Here is an 8482-nt window from a genome sequence, read left to right as displayed (position 1 = left end):
GGGGGAAGGACCCTCAAGACCAGCAACTGACACAAAATCAGAAGGCACTAGTGAACCTTTCTCCCTGAAAGACCTTCGTAGCCTGAGAAAAGATTACACTCGACGACCTGATGAATCTATAATTAGTTAGTTAGTCTGTCTGTGGAATGCTGCAGGTCAGGCTACAGTTCTGGATGGCACTGAAGCGAGGCATCTGGGATCCCTGTCACACGATCCAGTTATTGACCAAGAAATGATGAAAGGAGCTGACCCTTATAGTCTCTGGGAACGGGTCCTGAGAAGTGTGGCACAAAGATATCTGTGTGCAGACGATCTCTATATACAGCAAACTCGTTGAAAAACCATAGAACAAAAGATTCAGCGCTTGAGAGAAATGGCAATAGTAGAGATTGTCTTCGTGAGTGACTTAAGTACTAGAAATCCAGACTTGGTGCCGTGTACATCTGTGATGTGGCGAAAACTTGTTCGACTTGGGCCACAAGAATACACTTCTGCTTTAGCAACAATAAAGCAGGATGACCGGGAAGAGACTGTGCTGGATATGGCGAAAAAGCTTCGAGCATATGCAGATACCATGCATGGCCCCATGCAGGCAACAATTGCAGCTATGGAAACACGTATGCAAAATTTCCAAGACAAAGTGGAAGAGAATTTCAAAAAACTCAGGGAAGACCTTCTTCCAGTCTCGGCAGTACAGACCAGAAGCCCTGATACTCAACGCAAAAGTTCCCCAGATAGAGAGAAAAAGCTACGAGATGAGCTGTGGTTTTTCCTACGTGACTGTAGAAAAAACATGAAAAGATGAGATGGAAAATCTACTGCTGCCCTGGCAAAACGGGTGCATGAATTGGAAGACAGCAAGACTCAGGGGGGATATTCCACCAAAAAGAAAGCCGCTCCAGTAACCTGTAGTCAAACTAACAAGTATAATGATAACCAAGCTTAGAGGGGCCCTGCCTCTAGCCAGGTAGAAGCTAGAGAAAACCGTGTCTTTTGAACTGTGTCGATTCGTTAGCCTGGCACATCAGAACCACGAAAATATGAAGCCTTAGTTGACACTGGTGCACAGTGCACGCTAATCCCATCAAGACATGTAGGGGCAGAATCTGTTTCTATTGCTGGTGTGACAGGGGGATCACAGAACTTTACTTTAATAGAAGCTAATGTGAACCTGACTAGAAATGAGTAGAAGAAACACCCCATTGTGACAGGCCCTGAAGCCCCATGCATTTTAGGCATAGACTACCTCCGAAGCGGGTATTTTAAGGACCCAAAGGGGCTTAGGTGGGCATTTGGGATAGCAGCTATAGAGACAGAAAGCATCAAGCAATTGAACACTTTGCCTGAACTGTCAAAGAACCCATCTGCAGTAAAACTCTTAAAAGTAGAAGAACAGCAAGTACCAATTACCACCTCGATAGTGCACCGCCGGCAGTATAAGACAAATCGAAATGCTGTGATCCCCATCCACAAGATGATCCAAGAACTGGAGAGCCAAGGGGTGGTCAGCAAAACCCACTCACCCTTCAACAGCCCCATCTGGCCTGTGCGCAAGTCTGACAGAGAATGGAGACTGACTGTGGACTATCATGCATTGAATGAAGTGACTCCACCGCTGAGCGCTGCCGTGCTGGACATGCTGGAGCTCCAGTATGAGCTGAAATCCAAGGCAGCAAAGTAGTATGCCACTATTGACATTGCTAATGCATTTTTCTCCATTCCCCTGGCAGCAGAATGCAGGCCTCAGTTTGCCTTCACGTAGAGGGGAGTGCAGTACACCTGGAACCGACTGCCCCAGAAGTAGAAGCACAGCCCCACCATCTACCATGGACTGATCCAGGCTACCGTGGAAAAAGATGAGGCTCCAGAACATCTGCAGTACATTGATGACATCATTGTTTGGAGAAAGACGGCTAAAGAAATCTTTGAGAAAAGAGAAAAAATCATCCAGATTCTCCTGAAAACTAGTTTTGCCATCAAGAAGAGCAAAGTTAAGGGACCAGCCCATGAAATTCAGTTCCTAGGAGTAAAGTGACAAGATAGACAGTGTCAGATTCCTACTGATGTCATCAACAAGATCACAACAATGTCTCCACCCACCAGCAAAAAAGAAACACAAGCTTTCCTAAGTGCCATAAGTTTTTAGAAGATGCACATTCCTGAGTACAGCCAGATCGTGAGCCCTCTCTACCTAGTTACCCACAAAAAGAACACTTTCCACTAAGGTCCTGAACAACAACAAGCTTTTGCTCAAATCAAACAAGAGATGGCTCATGCAGTAGCCCTTGGTCCAGTCAGAACAGAACCAGATGTAAAAAATGTGCTCTACTCTGCAACCGAGAGCCACGGTCTGTCCTGGAGCCTTTGGCAGAAAGTGCCTGGAGAGACTCGAAGCCGACCACTGAGATTCTAGAACCAAAGCTACAGAGAGTCCGAAGCCAACTACACTCCCACAAAGAAAGAAATTTTAGCCGCCTATGAAAGAGTTCAAGCCGCCTCAGAAGTGATTAGCACAGAAACACAACTCCTCCTGGCATCCCGACTCCCAGTGCTGGGGTAGATGTTTAAAAGAAAAGTTCCTGCTACCCACCACGCCACCAATGCTACATAGAGCAAGTGAATTTCCCTCATCACGCAGCGCACCCGTATTAAAAACCCAAATCGCCCTGAGATTTTAGAAATAATTACAAACTAACCAGAAAGTAAAAACTTTGATCTCACTGATAAAGAAAAACAAAAACAAGTGACACAGGCTGAAAAAGCTCCACCGTACAACCAGCTGCCAGCAGAAAAAACACGCTATGCTCTGTTCACTAATGGTTCCTGTCGCATCGTAAAAATGAACTGGAAGTGAAAAGCAGCCGTATAAAGCCCCACACAACAAGTCGCAGAGGCCACTGAAAGAAAAAGTGGATCAAGCCAATTTGCTAAACTCAAAGCTGTTCAACTGACCCTAGACATTGCTGAAAAAGAGAAATAACCAAAGCTCTACCTCTACACTGATTCATAAATAGTAGCCAATGCTCTGTGGAAATAACTAGAAAAGTAAAAAAGAGCCAACTGGCAACACAGAAGAAAGCCAATCTGGGCTGCTAATGAGTAAAAAAACATCGTCACCAAAGTAAAGAAACTGTCTGTGAGGGTCCGTCATGTAAATGCCCATGTCCCCAAAAATAAAGCTAATGAAAAGCACCAAAACAACGAGCAGGTGAATCAAGCTACAAAGATAGAAGTGTCAAAGATAAACTTAGATTAGCAACACAAAAGAGAGTTGTTCCTAGCTCGATGAGCCCATGATGCCTCAAATCATCAAGAGAGAAATGCCACCTATAAGTAAGCACAAGACCGAAAAGTAAATCTAACCATAGACAGTATTTCCCAAGTTATCCATAACTGTGAGACATGTGCCACAATCAAGCAGACCAAGCAGTTAAAGCCGCTATAGTACGGTAGACGTTAGTCCAAATATAAGTATAAAGAAACCTGGCAAATTGACTACATCACGCTGCCCCAAACCCGCCAAAGCAAGCGCTATGTGCTCACAATAGTAAAAGCCACCACTAGATAGTTAAAAACCTACCCTGTGCCTCATGCCACTGCCCAGAACACCATCCTGGGACTTGAAAAGCAAGTCCTTTAGAAGCATAGCACCCCTGAAAAGATTAAGTCAGACAATAAAACTCATTTCAAAAATAACCTTATAAACAGCTAGGCTAAAAAACATGACATTAAGTGAGTGTACCATATCCCCTACCATGCACCTGCTGCAAAAAAAGTGAAAAAGTACAATAAACTGTTAAAGACTATCTTGAAAATGTTAAGTAAAAGATCTTTCAAAAATTGAAAGCAGCATCTAACAAAAGCCACCTGAATAGTTAATACCCGAAGTTCCACCAATCAAGCAGGCCCAACCCAATCCGAACCCCTGCATAAAGTAAACAGAGACAAAGTCCCAGCAGTACATCTCAAAAGTTTGTTAAAAAAGACAGTTTAGATCAATTCTACTTCGAGTACAAACAAACCCATTCGTGGAGTTGTTTTTACTCAAGAACCGAGTTACACGTAATAAATAATGCAGAAAGATAGAACAACACAATGTGTACCTCAGAAAGATCTGATAGTTGAGTGAACATCATAAATAAATGCCCTTATCTGTATATAATGTATATATTGTAGAGTTAAAAATATATATATATTAATTTTGATAATAAGTTGACGATATGGGGATAAGGGGTGGAATGTCCTGGGGTGACTTTATGATACTGGTATCCCCAATCGTCTGGTTTATGTTATATATTAAGTTCTGCACCTTTAAAACTAACTTTAAAAACAAGAGAGGGGGAAGAAAAAGCGCACAGTGTGTTAAAGAAAACATCACTCCCCCACATCCCGGCTCTGGACTGTGGTGTCTGCAACACGGACAGACAGCGAGACAGAGCTTCTCTCTGGCTTTTAGTTAGTTTTAGCTAGCTGAAACAGAAAAGTTCCTTAGACCTTTGTTTTTTCCCTTTTTCTTAAATCTGTGCAAGCCTGCTCTAGACTGAACACCCAGCCTAACCCCGGGAGCTCATGCCTTTGGCCACCGGGGCCTGGGCCTCCGCACTTTCCAGCGCCGGAAAGACTGATAAAAACCTGAGTGAGCCGAGCTACACCACATAAAAAAGACTTTTCTTCCTAAATTTACCATCCCATCAAACAACAAGAAGTTTTATTATTTAATATTACTCAATTTCTATTAAATAAACAGCTTTTTCCACTTCTCTCCACGAAATTTTTTTTATTTATTTTTTTTTTCCCCTTTCCCAGAGCAGTTAGTAGGGAGAGGCATTTCTCATTTAGAGTTTTCCTTCCTGATTTGCCCTAAACTATGGGCAAATGGGCCAATGGGCCTGGCTGAGTTCGTTATCTTGGGTGTTGGTTGCAATCTGTTGCTTTCTGAAGGGGGTCCCGACCAGACCCGGAGAGGGGTTTTTTTTTCACATTTTGTATTTTACATCATTACAAACACATTTATCTTATTTATACCTTTCCGAATTTTTAATACATACAATAATTTATTACACTATTTGTTAACAATGTCTCTTTCTCTACAGGAAATCTCTCTAAGACTAACCTTAACATTTGTTCACTGGCTTTCTAAGCATTTTACTAACTTTAACAGGGACACTATCTATCTCGACACTTTCTGGGATAGTGTTGGGACCAAAGTCTATGCCTGTTAAGCCAACGGAGATTTTTCTGTTTCACATTATAACTAAAACTGTAGAAAAAATTCCTTCTCACTTTAAAACCTCTCTTTCCAACCCCCATTGCTCTGATGTAGACTCGCTTCCCGGTATACAATTGCAAATGATCCTGACTCTGACTCAGACCTAAAACTTCCAAACCCGGTTTTTCCATGTCAACCCCCTCCACTGTCTGTCTCCCCTCCCCAACCCCAGGCACATTCCTCAGAGCAAACCCCCACCCTGCTCTCAGGACCAAGAAACAGAGGACTCGCCCTGCTCCTGCCAGGAGCCGCCCCACTCACTAGAGCAGGGAGTCTAGGACCCTCTCCACACCCACCCAAGCCCCGTTCCCGGGCACAAGGCGCCACATAACATAAACCACATAAGGGCTCGCACCCTTCCGAACCTCTCCTCCACTCGTACCTTTTCCTATATCCACTACCGCGCCCCCTCCCCCTTTCCCCAGCTCCGCTGTGCACCCTGCACCCCAGTACCCCACTGCATCCCGTCCCTAGCCCTACCCCGTGCTGCCATGTGCCGTGAACCTCTCTGTTCCCCCCTGTATCCCGGAACACCTCCCCACACACAGGCGGCCGCGCCGGCCACGCCCGGTGGCGCCACAGTGGGAGTGGGATGGGGTGCCATCCCCTCCTGGCGAGCGCGCAGCTCCACCACCGACCCACACCGTGTGCACAGCTCCTGCCGTGCCTGTGGCTACACCTATGGTACCCGTGGCTCCCCACCCCGTCCCTCCCGCAGCTACCCCCATCCATCCCGTGCCTCCCTCCTTCCTTCCCGCTGCTTCCCCCCGCCGCAGTTTTTCCCACCGGCGTGGTTTTCCCTCCACCCACGGCTTTCCGTCACACCGTTTTACGCCCCCCAACGTAGCTTCTGCCACCGCAGGCACAGCTTCTGCTGCTGTTCCTCGCAAAACCCCGCACTCGGCACTGCCGAGACCTGCGCCTGCTACTCAGCCGGTGGCACTGGCACAGCCGCCCCACCACACTCCTCCCGCAGCGGGACTGTGCCCTACATAGAACCCTCATGTCCCCCTTCCTCAACCCTTTACAGAACCTCCCTAAACCCTATACCTACCTTCCTCATCCTCAGTGTTATAAATGAAAATCAGCCAAATTTATCAATAGTAATTTTATTGAAAAAATTTCAAAAATTGACTTATGGAAACAATTACAATTAGTGTCGAGCCCGAGATCGCCGCTGGGTGAACTTTGAATCAGCCTCTACTGCCCTGATTCCCCCAAGTTCACCGCCTGTCCTTTAGAGGGGTGAGATTTTACACAGTTTCTACAGCCTGAGGCTGTACAATTCTTTCTTCCAGGGTTCGTTCCATATTCATATTTACTGTAGGTTTGTTAACTAGGTTTCCGAGAAGGGAGGAAAGATTTGAGTGGCTTTTAAGGGAACTGAGTATTGAGATGCATAATCTGGAGATTTTTTTCTGTTTGGATTGTTATCAAAGTTCCACGGGAGGGGGAAGTTACCGAAAATGAGTATTGAAATGCATGGTCTGGAGAATCAGATCAGCTTGGTACCAGGCATAAATCACCGAGCCATTCGTACACCTACCTTGCTTGGGTGGGCTTTGTTCTCTTTGGTGCCTTTCTGTTCTTCGGCAAATTACCCTTTTGCTCCCACTCCTGGCTGTCGTGTTGTAACTCCTTGCTATGCATGTGTGTTTGATACTTGTAACCAGTTTTTATTTCTTTTCACTGCTTATACACTTATACAATAAACCACGAATTATACAACCATATATTACACTCAGCTTTTATTAAATAGAAAAAGGGAGGGGAAAGAACGGGGAAAGGGAGGAGGGAGAAAACCCTAAACCACGCCCCACTTCCATCGCCAAAAAAAAAAACCAAACAAAACAACCACATTTTCTATCAGAAGCCCTATCCCTGCTCAAAGATGAAAATTACCTTCTCAGACACTGGGGACTAACGGGATAGGTGTCATCTTTAGTTAAGGGAATTTTGTGGATTTTTATTGTAATCATTGTAATATGTATTCTTTTTTGTGATATAATTCGCGTGTGTAGTGCACAGAAACTAACTTGAGTACAATGCAAAAACACTTGAGCAACTGAAGGATTGCCACAAGGACAACAGGGAGCTCAGGTCTGTTTGCAAAAAGACAAAGGAGGCGCCGGGAGAGAGACAGATCCACTCAGAGGAGACAAGCCACTAATGATTCAGTGATCAGCATGTGATACCGATTTGGTTGACCACTCATCTTAATGTCGGTCTCTCAAAAGAAAAAGAAAAAAAAAAAAAAATACACCACAAAAAAAACAAAAAAAAACCAAAGCAGAAACCACTCAGACTCCATCCCTTTCTGGGAAAATCTCAGAAAAATTCTACATTTCAAGGACTGCCTCCTGAAAATCCACTCAGACCTAATCCCCTTCCCAGAAAACCTCATCAGCAGCTCAGCATCTAAATTCTGAATATGTAACAACACATCACAGAGAAAAAAACTGAGACTACACTGCATGGCCTCAGGCCAAAAAAATATGTATAAAAACCCAGCACCCCAACAGACAGTTGGTGAACTTGGGGGAATCAGTGTGGCAGAGACTGGTTCAGGGTTCACCCAGCGCTGACCCCGGGCTGGACGTTTGCCTTTAGTTGTGGCTGTCCCGAAACTTATTTTATTTTTTTTGCAAATTTATTAATAAAATGTTATTATTGTTAAAATTTGATTGATTTATTTATAACATCATTATTGTATTAGCTACGTTCTCATGGCTTCTCCGTTGCTTCAAAAGAGCTAGAGGAGATGCCTTTTTACTAAATACAGAGAGAGGAGTAGTGGAGGAGGACCAGTCCTCTGACAGGCATCCTCCCTGGAGATCTGTCTCCTAAGATAAAACCAGCTAGTCATGGTGTCTAAGCTCTGCCTTTCCTGCCTCCGGACCCCATGTTATCTCCCTGTTAACTATTCATCATCTTAGCCCAGTCTCAGACCATTGGACCCCTTCTCGATTCCCCCCTTCCCTAGAAAAAACCCAGCTTTTGCCCAGATCAGGGGTTAGATCATCACTGGACCCCTTTGCTGAATTAAAATATTGGACATTTCAAACAAACTTCATATAAAAGCATTGCTGAGATATGCCCTGAATCAAATATTTTTTTTTATTTTTTCTGGAAGATGCACTGTTTTGGGAAATTTAGAGAATTTATATGGTTTGGATTTTGGTTGGTTTGCTTTGGGGTTTTATAAATTTTTTA

This window comes from Parus major, chromosome Z (genome assembly GCF_001522545.3).
Source record: "Parus major isolate Abel chromosome Z, Parus_major1.1, whole genome shotgun sequence".
Taxonomy (NCBI): Eukaryota; Metazoa; Chordata; class Aves; order Passeriformes; family Paridae; genus Parus; species Parus major.
This window is presented reverse-complemented; position numbering follows the sequence as displayed.